Source organism: Lycium ferocissimum, chromosome 7, assembly GCF_029784015.1.
Source record: "Lycium ferocissimum isolate CSIRO_LF1 chromosome 7, AGI_CSIRO_Lferr_CH_V1, whole genome shotgun sequence".
Classification (NCBI taxonomy): Eukaryota; Viridiplantae; Streptophyta; class Magnoliopsida; order Solanales; family Solanaceae; genus Lycium; species Lycium ferocissimum.
In genome coordinates, this window is record NC_081348.1 from 39,870,853 (window position 1) to 39,882,454 (window position 11,602).

The window sequence follows — 11,602 nt, forward strand, 5'->3', positions numbered from 1 at the left end:
CAAATTAGTAAATCGAAAAAATCATCAATGAAAGTCACATAATATCTTTTACCATCTCTAGTCATAATCTGCTTTAAAATCATCTAAATCGGTGAATCAAAGATAATAATTCGGTTTTCTCTATTTACTTGAAAAACAAGACTTTTAGTAATTTTAGCTTGGTAGCATTTCACACTTGTCAAAATCATTTGAGTCTAAACCAGATATTAAACCAAGTGACTGCATTTTCTTTATTTATGCAGTATTAACATGTCCTAATCTAGCATGCCACAAAGAAATAGACTCAACCATATAAGTAGAAGTAGATGCATTTTCACAGATATCATTAGAAACATTAAGCACAAATAGACCACGGTTATAAGATCCTTTGCCCACCAAAATATTATTTTTGGTCAACACAACCTCATTTTCTTCCAAAGAAACCTTCACCCCAACTTTTCCTAATAATCCCACAGAAATCAAATTAGTTCGGATATTAGGAACATGCAACACATCACTCAATGCTAGAATTTTACCAGATGTGAGTTTGAGAAGAACTTTTCCTTTCCCAAGGAATTGAGTTGTCCTTGAGTCACCAAGATAAACAGTTTCTTCTCCTTTCTTAACTTGGGTGTATGACACAAAATCATTTTTATTTACACAAATGTGCCTAGTAGCACTAGAGTCTATCACCCAGTTTCTCACATTGGCCTCAATATTTATTTCTAAAATGACCGCAATAATTATATCATCAAGCAGATCAAATTTATTTTTGACTTAACGGGATTGTCATTTCTAGCAAAAATTCTCTTGCATTGAGGTGTATTTTTCATGAAGGTTTTATTATTGGCTTTGGGCTTGTAACCATGTCTATTTACGTACACAATTTTAGCATCATCATTTGGCTAAATTGTGGACATATTAATGCATACTGCTTGACATGAATATCTGGCAAGATGACGAAAACGGAAGCTTGACTAGAACAACACTAACATTGGTATTATCAATAATTTCACGAGTGATATTATTTGCCATAGTTTCTTAGATTGTTGGGAAAACCACAAAATAAAACCAGTACAATAATAATTAATATTATTTACTTAGTAAAATAAAAAAACAGCACTTGAAAATAAATATTACTACGTTAATATATTTAATAAATATGACTTGAGTCGTGCTAGACACTGTCCTAAAAAATTATTTCAGCAATGTGAAATGTTTCCCCAAGATTAAACAAGCCCTTCTCTAAATTTAATTAGAGGATACAAGAATTAACAAAATTAAATTATACCAGCAAGTTATACTAAGGAAATAAAAGAAAGAGCAACTAATTTTTTTTTTTTTTTTGGGGAAATATATTAGAAAGAGGGACGGGACGTGAGATGCTATGGGAAAGGAAAGGGCGATTCTTATTTTTTGGTGTCTCTTTGCTGGAGGAATTGTGAGCCTATTTATAGGCTAAAAATTCTTTCAAACAATGATGAGTGTGCAGCTTTGTTGTCAACAAATCTCCATGCAAATTGCCAAGTGTAGGAGTTATTTGGCTAGTTCTCCTCTTGCCACATTACTCCCAATAAATAAAAGGTTTATTTATTATTAAATCTTTAAAATACTACTACAAAGAACATTTGCCCATCAACTTAATGGATTATAACAGATTATCACGCTACTTCTCATTTAATTACCATATGATACTTGACACGAAGGGTTACATGTTGATCTATTGCTACGCTAAGGCAAAGATAACGTAAATCTGTACACTATTAAGGATTATTAACTTTGATTTATCTCTCATATGTGATTTGAACTTTCAAATTATGTATGCAGGTTGTTGTTGGTGGAGTTTTTCATGCGTTACGACACATTTACAGTGGAGTCAAGTAAATTCTTGGCGGGATCATCAGTAACGTTTAAGACAGTAGAAAAAAAAAGCGACATGAATTAGTCTTCATTTAGTGAAGGTCAAAATAAATAAGCTCATGGTCAAAAAGATTTTGCTATGACACCCCGTAGGTTAATAAGTTTTTTATATACTTATGTTGTACTTTGTTTAAATGAGGTTAAATATTTGATCCTGCCACCCCCGGTCATAAATTAGACAAAGGTGTCAACGCTGGTAGACACAAGTTTGAATCTATCTTGAACATTTTCCGACTCCCATTTTTCTTTGTGCTTTTTTACTTTCTATGTACCAGTTATTTTCTTTTCGGCTCTCCCAATTTTCTATTTATCTTTTTATTATTTATATTGTCTTTCCTCTTTTCTATTATTTTATCTGTGATCTCTAGCGAGAACACACAAATAGAAACTTCAAAATCCCTTAAATTAAGCATTTCTCTTAATCTCAAATCTGCGAGTATTTAATTCGAAAAACTTGGGTCTCAATGGAAATTTTGGATTGATCTAGATCAAAATTCATTTTTTTTTAATAATTTCTTTTGTTTATTACTCCCTCCGTCCATGTTTACTTGTCTGTATTTGACTTGAAACACTCTTAATAAACAATAAATAAAATGAGAAATGAATTGGAGTACTTAATAATAAGGGTAAAATAGGTATAAAATGGTAAATTATGTCTTGTTTTTTCAAACTATATAACTAACAAGTAAAAGTGGACATATATTTTTAGTATAATGGACAAATAAAAATGGACGGAGGGAGTGTATTATAAAAATTTATGCTATTCTATAATTGTTAAATTCAATTTAAATCACTTTACTACTTAAAAAACATGAAATTTATGATTTATTTTTGAAAACGTGTAGTTTATCTAATTCTACATTTACTTATGGGGTGTATTTACCTATTGAAGAGTTTTTCTTATTTTGATTGGTGTAATTCCTTTATTGAAGATGTTATTTTACTTGTGCAAATTCATTTTATAATATACATAAGAGATGCAAGTCCCTTGGTGAAAATGTTGATTTTACTTCTATTGTTAACGGGTGTTAATGAGTGTGATTCTTTGTTTAAGATGTTAATTATGTTCGTTTCTTGATTTTTAAGATGTAATTTTCATATTTGCAAATAAAAAAAGCTTATTAAGTTGACCCGAATAAACTAAAAAGAGATGGATCCGACCCAAATACACTTTTCTAACAAGATATACATTGAAGAAAATTGTGGCACTTGCCACCTTCAAACCCTAGATCCGCCTCTGCGTGTGATCACTCTGAACATTGTGGTAATCGTATAATGATAATGAATTGAGTGCCTGAGTGGATATTTTAATAATGATGTACATTATTTGTTACAGTTCATGCATGCAATGAAGTGTGCGCTAATGGACCTAGGAGATGAAATAATTGATCAATTCCTTCTGCTTATATGTTTGGTACAACGAACATTTAATTTAATTTGCATTTTCTCTGTGTATGCAAATGAAAAATCATGTATGATCTGAGAGTATGAGACGTAAAAGTTCATATACTATTTTATATGTTTTGTACAACTTAATATCCTTTTCTTTTTTATATAAGAATATTATTCTTCTTACATTTTTTTCCAAATATATTAAGTATTGGGTGTTGCTTTACTAGTACTAGAGCTACGTTTTACATCCTAGATGTATAAAGATTGATATCCCTTCGACGTTTCATAACCCAAGCCTCCTAGGCCACAAACAAAGTAACAACAAAAAAGAACAGGAACCTTGTGCAACTTGAATTTTCCTCGATACTTTTGCAACTTTTGCTAATTTTATTTCTGTTGACGTACCACCTTCGAGACACATGTGGATGTGGATCGTAAAAGGTAAGTTTACACTTGATTGGATAAACATTTAAGGTTCTTTGGTATCGAACACACACATGTAATTCTTAAATTATGGATTTACATATATACATTTATGTTGCATACCGAAAATACTAATTTTAGTTGAACTCATTAATTATAATAAGATGCAAGTAGGACAACTCTCTTCAATTTTTTTCGTTTAATATAATATATAGGATACAATATATTAAAAACCCAAAAATATCCATACAAACTACCATTAGCTCTCTTCAGTTACATTTGCAAAGTAGGGAACCACGTGAAAGATATATTGCATTGTCTGCCAATCCACAGTGTGAATTTATGAAGTATGATAAGAATCCATGGAAGCTAATGCTCCAGAACTATGGATTCATTTCTAGGGCAAACTACCGTGCATTTGTTTAGAGAGACTTGTGGAGGAAGAAAGAAGATATTTTCATTTCATATGTGTGCATAATGAAGATGCACAACTTTTATACAATTTGATACATATGTGCACATGTCATTTAACTAACTAGATCTCACTAACTCCTATGCTAACCTACTCTAACAAACTCATTTAATTGTTAATTTCACAAAAGCTTTGAGGGCATTTCACGTCCATCTTCAATTGATCTGTAAAATATTCCTCACATTCAAACGAACTTATCTAATTTCTAGAATGAATTATTGATACAGATGTAACAGGAGACTCTTTAAATCTTTAACGTCACGTTATAGTTTACATCAACTTTATCGTACTATTAGAAAGACTTTAGCCACATCTCAACTAATGAGTTAAGAATACAATGATTAAATATGAGGCCTACAAAATTCAACATGTGCGTTCCTGTCAAATCAACCTAGAAAATAAGGTGCGATCTAATGACTATGAAAACATAGTATACATGACGGTGAAAGTTTCGGCAGGTATGAGTTCGTGCTGCTTTTTTTGTAAAGATTTAAATTACTGTACGTACAATTTCTTAAACCATCATGTAGTACGACCTATAATTAGAGCTTGTCAAATGGGTTTGCTTTTAGCCCAACCCAATCACAAAAGGGCTAAAAGAATTAAATATTTAGGACGCATTTACTTTTTTTTAATTGAAGGGCAAAAATGGCAGTGCTTTTCAAAGCGGGCCTTGAGGGTGACGGCGGCGCTTTTAAGTTTTTTCATCTCCCGAATTAACATTTTCTAGGTGATTTTTGGTACAATTTGAACATGAAACTTTTGCAATATGAAATAGAATCTTCTACCAATTATTCTTGCGCAAATCCATATCAAGAGAATAAATATAAATTATTATTTTTAATCACTAATTCAGATCACGTTTAAAAAAAATTAAACATAATATAAATTCTAAGACTAAAAAGTATTACTCCAGTTTCTAATTACTCTTAGTAGTAAGTACAATCTTTTTTCTCATTACTTTTTATCTTTTTGTTTAATTTACTTATATATTTTTTTTAAAATTATTTATTTATTATCTTTTCTGGCCTCACGGTGAAATTTGACATACCCACACACCCCGAGACCGGCGGGTCAAGAGAGGTTTGGGCTTTTGTCTTTTCACTTATATAGTCCAAAAAATCTTACCAACCCTACTTAAATAAAGGGTTGGGTTGGGCGGCCTCCGGGGGCCAAGCTATATTGACAGCTCTACCTATACTCTTACTCGTTTTTTCTCTCAAAAGGAAATTGCATTTTTGCTCCTTTTGTTCTCGATTTGCCTTTTAGTTAGTAAATCAGAATTTTGCAATTTCACTGTTGATTAAAAGGCGTATCCCTCGGACAGATAGCTGTGGCACACGGAAAGAAAATAATGGTGAGCTTCACTTTCGTATCAGCAGTATTTCTTGCACCATCACAATGCTCACATAAAAATTGAACCATACACTGTAATCGATTACTGGTGATGATCAATGATTCTCCCCCCCCCCCCCCCCCCAAAAAAAAAAAAAAAAAAAACTATAACATAGACATCATGACATAAAAATGCTACGTTTTACGAATAGGTGTGAATGGGAAATGGTCCTTTGCACCTTTTCATGAAAAATGCTTCAAATCTCTTCATTCCTTTACTTTGTTGGATACAAATACTTAGTTATTTCCATCACATTTTACTTACGAAAATTTTGATTATCTTCTTTATTCTTTCTGCACTTCAAATATATTACTGTAATTTTCTCCAAATGGTTGCGTTCGCCGTTCACCATGGTTTGAGGTACCGCTATGCTGGTGAGGCAATTCGTTCTATCTTGAGAGGATATATTCCATAACCTCGGGTACATTGAGAGGAATAATTTCCTTAAGGAAACACTGTGAATTCAGTGAGCTCAGATAATTACTTTTTTGAATTTATTTTCCACATTCTGTTTAAGTTATTATCGAATACAAAATGCTAACAAATAGCAAGGAACATTAAAACTTAACATGCTGCTATTAGTTAAGTGCTGAAAAAGGCAATCTACAAATTTTATCCTAACTCTAGGGAAATAGCAGACATGGAATTAATTGAGGTAAACACAAATTGATTTGAACACAACAATTATCAAGGTATGAAAAGGAAAAGAAGTGGGCAAGAGGAGAAGGGGTGAGGTGAAATAAAATCTGTATAATAATAAAAACCATGGGTTCAACTATTAGCTCCTCACATAATCTATATATCTATATAAAAGTAGGCTAAAGGCCCGGTGACGTAACGCTCTAAAAAATCGGTATTAGTACTTATCTTTTTGGCAAACTTACTCAAATGACTACCTTATTGTAGCTTCCTACCATTTGTTGCTACCCTTTTAAATATTATCATTTGTAGCTACATTTTAGCAAAATAGTATATTTTTCCGCGTGTATTTGTTGCCAACAAATACACGAGAACACGGTAAAAAAAACAGGATCCTTGATTTTAGCCTTTAACGGTGGAGCTATTAAATTAGATATTAATATATTTTTTTTGATGTATTTTAGTGATTTTTTTTTTTTTTATGTATTTCAGTGATTTTTTTTAATGTATTTTATTGATTTTTTTTGATGTATTTCAATGGCTTTTTTTGATGTATTTCTTTGATGTATTTCAAATACATTGTTTACATTCCAACTACATATGAAGCCAAATATATTCAAATTTTCGTGTATTTGAATGGATTTCAACAAATACATTCAGATACACAGACAAAAATTAACAAAATACACTCAAAAAATACAAAGACAAATACATTCAAGAATAGTGTATTTGTGAGATGTAAATTTTTTTTTAATGTATTTGTATTTGGCTTTTAACAAATACACACGGCTAGATCTGAGACACTACCACCACCAAAACCCTAATCTCTCCACCACCACCAAAATTCTAATCTGAGACACCACCTCCACGAAAAAACCCTAACCTTTCCACCACCAACAAAACCCTAATCTCTCCACCTCCACGTCATCTTCTTCGCCGCTATCTCAAAATCAGTGCCATCACCGCCACCACCAACAATACACACGGCCAGATTTGTGCCATCGCCTCACTGGATAGAGTGAAAAGAGAGAGAGAGGGGTGAGCACAGAGGGAGAGGAAGAGGGAGAAGAGAGAGAGAGGGGCGCGGCCATGGTGGTGGTGATTGAGAGAAGGGGAGGGAGATTTTTTTAGGGTTTTGAGAAATGAAAAATCTGAAATGGGTAGTGATTGGGAAAAAAGAAAGATATATGTGTTTGGGTATGTATTTTTGATATAGCTATCATTTGTAATTTAGAAAAGTTAATTAGCTACTAAATATAATTAAATAAAAGGGTAGTTAATATTAATAATTAGGTCTTAAAAGAAGTTAAGTAAAAATTCATACTTTTTTCCTTTTTTTTTTTGGATTTCCTCCTAATCTCTCTCTTTAATTATTCTAAAAAGGAACCTGGAAAGACGCTTTTCTTCATAAGAAAAAAGACGCCCCTCTTAGTTCTCCTAAATGCCATCTCTCTCTTCCTCTTCTTCCTCCCAAGGTTTATTTTTACTCTATCCAGCTTCCCTTACTCCTTATCCATGGCTGCCATTAAATAGCTCTCTCTTTTCAGAACCTATGATGCAAAGATTTGGTAACAACCAGAAGAATTCCTTCACTTCTTCCCAGAAGATTTGCTCTTCCGAATGCTGCTGGAAGAAAACTTTTGTGTTCAATGAGAGTTAAAGGCATATTCTATGTCATCGGAAATCAGCCATGGGTTCTGGTAATACATAACTTCTCATGAAATTCAATAGTTTTGCGGTTAATTTTTGGTTTCATTTATATATTAGGTTCGTCTGTGTAAATATATGTATGTCTCACAGATGTGGATATGGGGGATTAGGGGTTCGAATACTCTGACAGGGGACAGGGAAGAGCAAGACGTTGACATAGAGAATCAATGTTACAACTCCAAAAGTTTATAACTTTAATTTTGAGATTTTTCTGTAGAATTTTTGAATGTTCAATGTTGTAAGTACAGTGATGTATTTGATTATTCTCGGTGATTTTCACTGTATCATTCTGTTTTCTTAGTTGCGCTCAGGTTGTGTTTCTTCTATGAAGCTTTTCATTGCTTGGTTACCTTGTATGGGAAACGTTCTCTGAGGAGATTTTTTTGTTTTACAAATATTTTGATTATAATACGTATCACTTGATCCAACTATTATTTTTCGCATTGTTGTCAACATTTATAAGTTGCCATCTAATAGAAGTACTCACGGAGATGCCTACTATAACTTTTTAGCAAATGCTAACCGGTGGAAAGTCTGATATACTACCATCTAAATGGACCAAGAAAGTAACAAGCCATTGGATTTTGCAAACAGTAAACCTCAATTATAAGCAAGATGTGTCGTGAAAAAATTGAGACATATTTCATTGCTCCGCAGTAAAATAAGAAGCCTCAGATGAACCCACTTATCCAGGTATCATTATCTTCTCCTTCGTCATGTTTTCTCTTCATCTTCATAATCAATGAATTTGTTAGTTATGATTTGTTGCTTTTGCTACAAGCCTATTATAAATGAGTGTAGCTATTGTGAAGACTTCCCTTACTGTAAAAAACGGTCGGTGATGTTGATTTGCAGTATCTTGAAAATATATTCCCTTTGTTGATCATATACCCTATTGTGGATTCTTTCCCTAGAAGAAGTTGTTTCTTTTCTCCCTTTTAATAGTACTAGGCAGTTTTAGTGACTTAAGAAAGGTCTACATATCAGTTAATGGCAAGGAATTATTAGCTTTTATGCAGAAACTTCTCTGGTGAATCTCCAGTCCTTTTTTTCTTCACAGTTCAAATGAAAGCTCTTTGTTAATTTCCCCAACCATTAAAAATCGCATCATTTTCTCCTACACCAAGAGAAAAACATTAGCATTTGAATTCTAGGGCTCTATTAGCATTTAATTCTTTTGTTCAAGTATTCTTTCTAGATCTTTTCTCAATCAGCATGATATAATTAAATTATTTTGATATATTTGGTCTTTTGTATACTTTTTATACAGATAAATGTACCATTTCATCTTTTTTATTTAAAGCTTTTGTTATGGTGCTATACGTAAATAGGTTTAGTGACCTATATATTCATCTTAAAATGATGGAGATGGTATGTTTGTTTGGTGGATATCTTTTCCAATCTTTAGTTGCTAGATTATGTGTTAAAATCGTTTGCATTAATGCAACACCAAATTACTATCCTATAGCTTTCTCTATTCATGTTCCATTCAAATCAAGTAGCGGATGCCTTGGCCAAATGAAGGATCAACAATCAAGATAATAATTTTTTTTGCTTTGGAAGAGTTACCCCAGAGTGCTAGGGGGCCGTATAGAATGGATCAACTTCAAATATCCTCTTTTAGACTCGAACATAGAAAACATAAATGCTGGTAACTCCACTTTGTAGAAGCCTAATAATTAGTTAGCTGCGACAGGCTCCTTTTGTTATACATGTATTGTAGGTTAATTATGTGCAGCTGTTCAAAGTGGGAGGCTAGGATGATTAAGCGACCTCTCTGTAAATGGATGTCTATTTTGAGTTGAATGGAAATACGCAGCTACTGGGAAATTGATTAAAAAAAAGGCCACGAGAGAGAACTTATTCCCTGTTTGAGCATATAGAAATTCCCAAGATAATTAAATAATTTGCTTGCTACTAAATTATGTTGTTTCTAACTTGTTTCTAATGGAAACTGGGATATAGATCAGTTACATGTTCCTGAATATCTTGCTGAACACATCAACTCCATTGACATAGGTAATCAGGATTCTATTGATACTCCTATTTGGATGCCTAACAGTAATGGTACTTTTACTACTGCTTCTGCCTGGAGACATATTAGACAGAAAAATGAGGTTTCTTATTTTCTAAAGAAGATTTGGCATAAACATTTACCTTTTAAAATGTCTTTTTAAATGTGGAGATTTTTGACAAGAAACTTGCCTTTTAATGATACTATTGCTGCTAGATTTGGGATTGTAAATGATGCCAGTTGTTTTTGTTGTCCTAATGATCAAAGAGATACTATGCACCACACTTTTATTGGCGGAAAAATTGCTGAACAAATGTGGAATTTCTTTGGAAATCCTGTTGCAATTTCTTGGGAGGATATACCTATAAGGTGTATGCTTCAAAAGTGGTGGAATATCAATCCAAAAAACTCACTTCATCAGACTATTTTACAAATTACTCCTGTAGTAATTTGTTGGGAGATATGGAAAGCTAGATGTTCAGTCATATATGAAGGTAACAGATGCTATGCAAAGAGGATTCAATATAAGATTCTTTCTCATTTGAAATGGGTGGTCTCCAAAGCAAAGAGTAATACTGAATGGAGCTCCAGGTGGGAAGTTATTTATCAACAGGTTATTGGACTTACTCCCAAAATTGAATGCATTGTGGTTAAATGGTGGAAGCCGCCTGAAAATTGGGTGAAGATCAACACTGATCGAAGCAGGGATGCAAATGGAAGAGCTGGAATTGGAGGAATTTGTAGAGATCACACCGGAAAAATTATCATGGCATTTACTCGGAATGTTGGTATAGATACTAGTAATATGGCCGAAGCCAAGGCCGCTCTAAATGGACTGAAATGGTGTTCTCAAAATGCGCATAACAAAGTAATTTTGGAATGTGACTCAAAGATTGTGGTTGAGATGATCGAAGGAAACTACAATATCCCTTGGCAAATGAAGAACATTATTAATCAAATTCAAAATATATCAAGTACTATTACTTGCGAGATTCGTCATTGCTATAGGGAAGCCAACCAAGTTGCAAATGCTTTAGCAAAATGGAGTATTACAAAAGAGGATTTGATTATTTTTGCATATGATCATCTTCCATCGATGGCCATTGGACCGTATAGACTTGATCTCATACAAATGGAGTCCTTTCAGCATAAACAAAAGAAGAATTTTTTTGTATAGAAATGCAATAGCATGGCTGTTGGTGACAATATTGCAGCAAAATACACTTTGGAGAAGTATTTAGTAAAGCCCCAACTTTTCCACAACTCTTTGGAGGGACTTTAGTCTTAGCATTTTGGCTGCATCAAGACATGGCACTAGCTAGCAGCTGCTGCATTCCCACAATTTCCTCCTACTGCAATTGCTTGAAGAAGAAGTGAGTTATTTATGGCTAACACACCATGTAAAAAATGGAAGGGATAGGCCTTCGCAGCTAGTTGAGATACTAAGCTATTTTCTTTTATATTTGTGCAAAACTTGTATAGTTTTTGCCAGTGCTTATTTTTTGCTAGCAGTCATTGGCTGCAAACTGGAAAAGAGGGTTGAGCTTCTGCTCCCCTCAGCTTTGTAATTCCGATTTACTGATATAAGGTCACGCCACCATACGGCGGTAAATTTAAAAAAAAAAAAAAAAAAGTAGTCCCAACCGAAATGGGACAG

At 33.2% G+C, this 11,602-nt stretch overlaps 1 pseudogene; it reads right to left on the reverse strand.

The window, feature by feature from the left end:
* LOC132062206 (uncharacterized) overlaps window positions 1–1,014 on the reverse strand; it is a 4,385-nt pseudogene extending 3,371 nt beyond the window's left edge.
* Window positions 1,015–11,602: the final 10,588 nt, after the last annotated feature.